General features: G+C 43.5%; 1 long non-coding RNA gene across 1 annotated transcript; it reads right to left on the bottom strand.

Moving 5' to 3' along the window:
- Positions 1-5,255: 5,255 nt before the first annotated feature.
- LOC147818154 (uncharacterized) lies at positions 5,256-6,295 on the bottom strand. The gene is made up of 3 exons (XR_015438263.1): positions 6,234-6,295; positions 5,519-5,638; positions 5,256-5,346 (listed from the first exon to the last, which is right to left on the bottom strand). It is a non-coding gene; the product is annotated as an uncharacterized LOC147818154 (long non-coding RNA).

Genomic DNA, 6,295 nt, shown 5'->3' with positions numbered 1-6,295 from the left:
AGCCCGCTTCTTTGGTCACCACAACTTTTGGGTTTAACCTCCATCTGACTTCGACGCACGTCTTTTTAACTGCTCTCTACTGAGGCGACCAGGGGCAGTGTGTGTGCTTCCTCGCCTTAAAACCTTCTCTCTTATGTTCGGGGAGATTGAAAGTGTCCAGCGTATTATTCAAATGACACGCTGCCTCACCGGGTGCCTCTTTTCTCTCTCCTCTATCTCCTTCCCTCCACCGCCTCCTCCTCTTTCTCCCCCCTCACTCCTCACATTATTTTTGAAGACAACTGCAGGCTAGAGGATAAGAATCCCGGTTGCGGTGCTTGCCGGCACTTCCTCCTCGGCCCTGATTTGAATAAAGAGCTTTGAAATTAAGTGGACAGGCCCCGTCAGAAAAGCAGCGGTGCGCCTTTAAGAAAGCCACTGTGCCTGGGTAAATTATTTTGATTGACGGTACCAGGAAATTTTTTGCGAGTTGGTTGATTTAATTGCAAGTGCCATGGGGCATCTTCAGGGGCCAGGTACTGACGCTCCTCGCCGCTGCCCGTTTGATCTCCTCTAGCCGTCTCCCGGTGGTACCGGCCGCCTGGGCACCGAGGGCCAGAGGGCAGACGAACAAAGGCAACTCAGTGTCTGTGAGTCTCTCTCCTCTTCACCTCCTCTGAAATAGGAAAAAAAACAAAGCTGTGGAATGGGCAGCCAAAAGTGTGAAAATGGATTTCCAAGCTCATTTGATGTTAAGTCTTTAGTGTCAAGAGTGGTATTTTCATTGATAAAGAGAAAAGAGAGCGAGGGTGAGGTGGAGATGGAGGGGTGGAGGAGAAAGAAGGGAGGGAGAGCATCTCCTGACAAACAGCGTATTTTTTATTTCCTGGATGGAGGAGAGGTGTGGACTGGGTTTCAAATGGGAGGGAGGATTAGGGAGAGGGGGCTTAATGAGAAAAGGATCCCTAGTCAACGGACAGGCCCTGTCAAAAAGAAGAAGCCAATACTCACTCACAAAAGCCAAGCCAAGACCCAGTCTGCAAACACACACACACACACACACACACACAGACCCAACAGTTTTCTTTAAATCCCATCAACCAAAGCCCGGCACCACCCTATATAACCTATACTACTATCTCCACCAGCTGTCTGTCTCACACTCGCTCCCTCTCAGCAGAATAAACCAGCTGGAGAACCAGTTGTCCTTATCAGTCCCAGTTCTCGATATGAACCGAACAAAGTAGCTCGGCTGTAGCGCTCACGTCAAGCCTTGGGTCCAGATGCCTCTGGTCTCACACACAATCCTGTTGTGTCTCCGTCTCTGCTGCTGCCGCTCGTCGGCTGATTTATTGCTTAAGATCTGCTCATTTACATACATATAACATTAGCTGAGCCATATTTTCTCCATCTGCTGTATACTAAAACAATGGTGAAACGCAATTACAAAGCATTTAGTATAGGCCGCTAGCCAACCGGCACTAAGATGTTCGTGACCTCAGCACAGTGATGTTTCAGAGGGTGTGAGCTTCTTTCTAATAAGGGATTAAAGAAGTAATGCACCTCATGTCCCTGAATGCATCCTCTCTTTAGCAACAGTTGGCCTCTATATACAAGTAAATCTGGCACCACTTTCTAATACTTGTTATTATTCAGGGTTCATAAACTGTAACTAATCACTTATTAATGGAAAGAAATATTTTACTAAAGCTTTATACATGATAGTTTGGTTGCCAGCTTCTGGACCAAAATCTATTTATTATTTTATATGTATGTATATATATATATATATATTTATATATTCATGCAGCATACAAACTTAAAAATGAAGGTATTAGCAAATAAGTACACATTTCAACTGTTATTTGTCTACATTACGACCTTTTATGAAGAATCCAAATCAGTTAATGAATGACTGATAACAGTACAACATGTGAGTATACACAGTGACATATAATGAATCACATTAACAGATCTTACTGCAGATAAGAAGCATTTATTAACTGACAATAGAACTGAAAATAATTTAAAACCAGGTTCACAATGACATTAGTTTCAGGGTTATGATAGCGGTCTTGGACAGTAAGCAATGTGTTTATGCATGTAAACAGAATAGAATAGAATGTGAATGTGTGAATGTGAATTTTGAAAAAACATCTCAAATGTCGCCAAAAATTGTTGGTTTTTCAGAGCATTCAACAAAGCAATATTTGGCAACATTGAAATGGAAACACCTTTTTTTGGGATTAAGTCACATGACATGACACATGATATCCAGATATTCTCGGTTGGAACTGGCTTTCCGGGGCATGACACGGCAGACGCCATGTTGCGTTCCATAACAGATCCACAGGACTTTGGTAAAATGGTATGATTGTATGACCTCAGAGAAATCTGTGGTACGTGGTTACTGTCAGGTATAAGAGGTTTGGAATTCCATCATCCAGATGCACGTAATGATGGAATTCATGCATCGTCTATGATGAAATACCACAATGGCTCTGTGGTGGATGCAGTTGAAATCACCGTCCTAACACTCATCAGATGCTGGAAAATCCCTCACCATGTTTATCGGGAAATGATCTATTCTCATAACATCACTCAGAGGAAACACAGAACATTCCCCGTTGCGTTTTGTCGACTTTTCGTGAAATAAAAAAAAAAAAAAATGCTTCTATGTTGCGTAAAACCATTTTCATTAACTCCAGTAACAGTATGAGTACTCAATCAGTTAAGCAAAGAAACAAGATAAATGATGTTATACTGCTCTCATCTTAGGTAGCATGAAACATTAAAGGGGACATATTATGCTCCTTTTCAACAAGTTTGAATAAGTCTCAGAGGTCCCCAAAGCATGTCTTTGAAGCTTCTTGCTAAAAAATCCACTCCGATCCTATATTTCAGCATGCCTGTAAACCCCTCTTTTTCAGCCTTGTTCAGAACAGGCTGTTTCTGTGTCTGTAGCTTTAAATGCAAATGAGCTGTGCCTGACCACGCCCCTCTCCGGAAGGGGATGCGGCTTGGGCTTCTGGCACCATGCTCTAATGTTTACGGTGACCGTGACCGGCCCCCTGGCGTCGGAAGCGCTTTGGTTCAACCATACAACTTTTATCCAGAATCTGAGCCAGAGGGAGAGGCTGCTGAAGAAGTTCAAACTCTAAAACTGCAGCAGGACGTTTCTGAATGGTTGGTAACCAATTTTGTGTATTTTGACATTACATTTTCAGTTTGTTGATGAGTGCCGGCACACAGTTACTAACATGTAGCTAGGTAGCTAATGCTAACTGTTACTGTCTCGTCATTACTGGGAGCTCTTTTGGTAAATAAGGACTATTGTGAATTGTGTAATGTAGTTACCCGTCATGCCTCCTTAGATATACTTTTACAGTCTGAAAATGTTTGTAGTATGTGGACTGCTACAGGTGTTCAATGTTCAATGTCTGCTGACAAAGTAGATCATTTTTCTCCATGTTTTGAGCAGAGATGCTCATCATGACATCTTCCTTTATGAAGTAAATTTATTTTGTGTATTACAATGAAAGCTGTAAATCAGCATAAACATGTCTGACAGCAACAGTAATCTTTAGTCAAAGACTAAACTGTGCAGTTTTCTACACTACACTGTTGTCAAGCTCCACAGTATATGCAATCAGTGACATGTTATAAATTACCTATGTTATAGATAGTCTTGTTTTACTTCAATGCACATCATTTTACAATGGTAATAACAGACCACAAATAGAGTAACACACCCTCAAATTAATTAGTTTAGCTGCTCTTTGATTTGTAAAGTTCTTCTATCAGCAGATAGTGTGCATATAATATATGAATTCAGGAGTCATTTCTTTAGTAACAATCAAGTATTAATTTACATCAAATGAGGCACTTATAATCAGTGATAATAAAAAAACTGTAGGATTCACTGGATCCATAAAAAAATTTGTGAGACACATCAGTACTATAATACACCTCGAGGTGCAACCTGGACACATCATCAGTGACGCTCCCGGGATCATAGGGTGTTTCGGGTCTTAGTCAGACACCCTCACCCGGGCGACCCAGCCGGGGATGATCAATCCCCCGACTTGTGTCCAGGTAGCGCACTACGCCACGCCTCCCCCCTCTTCAACCAGAGCCAACGTGAAGCTTTTTCAGACGCTTCCAGGATGTTTTTGATGGCTCTTCGCCTGTGCAGTCCACAAATCCCAAGGAGCCCCAGGACCCTATGTAAGGACTTGCCTGCAAAACCCCTGCAACCCACCTCAATAGGCTCGCAGCGGGCCTTCCACCCATTCCTCCGGCACTCGGCCACAAGATCTGCATACTTTGCCCTCTTCCTCTCCTGAGCTTCCTCCATTCTGTCCTCCCAGGGGACAGTTAGCTCAAGGAGCACCACCTGCTTGCTGGCTCCAGATATCAAGACCATGTCTGGTCGGAGTGTCGTGGCTGCGATGATGTCTGGGAATCGCAACTGCCTCCCTAGGTCAACCAGGAGCTGCCAGTCCCTTGCTGTTGTGAGCAGGCCCCCCTGAGTGTTCTTGGAGGGTTGAGGTTTCTCCCCTGCTCGGACAAAGGCAATCGTGCTCTTGGTTGGGTGTTGCTGCCTGCTGGTGTTGATGCCAGTGCAGATGGTGTCTGCTATTGCCCGCAGGACCTGGTCGTGGCGCCAACGATACCTGCCATCTCCCAAGGCCTTTGAGCAACAGCTGAGGATGTGTTCTAGTGATCCTCTTTTCTGACAAAGCTGGCACACAGGTGAGTCTATCAGGCCCCAGGTGAACAGGTTAGCAGATATATGTCATAGATATATGTTTGCAAGACTAAATGCCCTGTCCAGTTGTTTTAGTCGATACAGGTATCTAGTCTATAGGAGCTTTGTGAGCTGGTGCTGGGGCTTCCTTGGTCGCAGAATCTGGGTCGTCATTCCAGCCTGCGTGGTCCTGCGCATCCATGCCGAGTTTCCTGACGCCACATGCCAGTACGTGGGTTTTAGACTGGCCCATGATAGAACCGGGACACAGAGCTGGATATGACCTCCTCCTTCTCAGGCCGCTCGAACTGTGCAGTGAGGTCCTCTGGGATGGGGATGGCCAAAGCAGCTTCTGTGTTTTTTACAAAACAATGACTGAAAGTCTGTTTCTAACTACCTCCTGACATTTTCTTTACTGTATTTTGTTGTTGATGGAACTGTCATAACATTATACGTGCAATACTTAATACAATGTGTACAAAACATTTTTTTTGTTGAAAAATAAAATAATATAACACACCTTTGGAAATTGGACATTGAACAGTGGTTCTCCTTCTTTTGTTTGGGCTTGTGGTTGGTCAGCATTTTCATTGTAGTACGTGTCAGCCAGGTAGAGTCTGGAGGTACAGTAAAGAGAAAATCAAAGATGTTAATGTTGACAGAAACCTTAGCCTACACACTCTCACAAGTTCTAAGTAACCACAGCTTCATTTACCTGCACATTATTCCAAGACTGATAAATGACTGTTAGGTTTATCAAAAGTAGATGCACTTCAGATGGCTACAGACCTGTACTTCTGATGTGAGGCTGAAGAGTCTTCAAGGATAACTGTGTGCCTACAGTGGGTCAGTCTGGCATGCAACATCCCTTGTTGCAGGAAGCTGTATAGATGCACTTGATGTGCTGGCCTGAACAGAGGAAACAGAGGCAGTAGTTATGGCAACAGTTGCAAGCAGTGCAAAAATGATAACAACAAATGCACTCAATTATGTGTAAATTGGGTTGTCAATAGCTTGTATATGCTGCAAATAGCGCACTATATGTGCAAAATGCAAAAAATGTGTATTACAGACTATCCCCTTGGACATATCCCCTTAACTCTGCACTTATCTAGATATTCCCTACAGGCACTGTGTCTGTAAACATGATATAAACGTTAAAACGGCCGTTATAAGGCATGACTCAATAATAACTTTCACAGCACTAATAAACAAGCCCGGACACCTATGCTAATCAATACAGAGCCTATTTTTAGTCCGAATTTTACAGGCTTGACTTTACAGACAGCTAAATCGCCTTTAAAGTATAATACATTTAACAGGGTGGCTCTAATCAATGTCACACGACGATACCAAGCAGAAGAATTACATACAATCTGTACCCCCTATACCCGGCTGCGTGTCGACGATGCTAAACGTTAGCCACATTAGCTGCCATGCTAACAACACACGCAACAGGCTCTCGTGAACATACAGTAAAGCAACATAAAATTGTAAAACTTACAGCTCCGAAGTTCAAAGTTGGGTCACAGACAGTCGGTACTGATCCAAGCTTTATCTTGAGAC

Source organism: Seriola lalandi, unplaced genomic scaffold (assembly GCF_002814215.2).
Source record: "Seriola lalandi dorsalis isolate HSWRI2012SDOR001 ecotype SW California unplaced genomic scaffold, Sedor1 jcf7180002054687, whole genome shotgun sequence".
Classification (NCBI taxonomy): Eukaryota; Metazoa; Chordata; class Actinopteri; order Carangiformes; family Carangidae; genus Seriola; species Seriola lalandi.
Note: the sequence above shows the minus strand (reverse complement) of the source record. Positions and strands in the feature narration are given on the sequence as shown.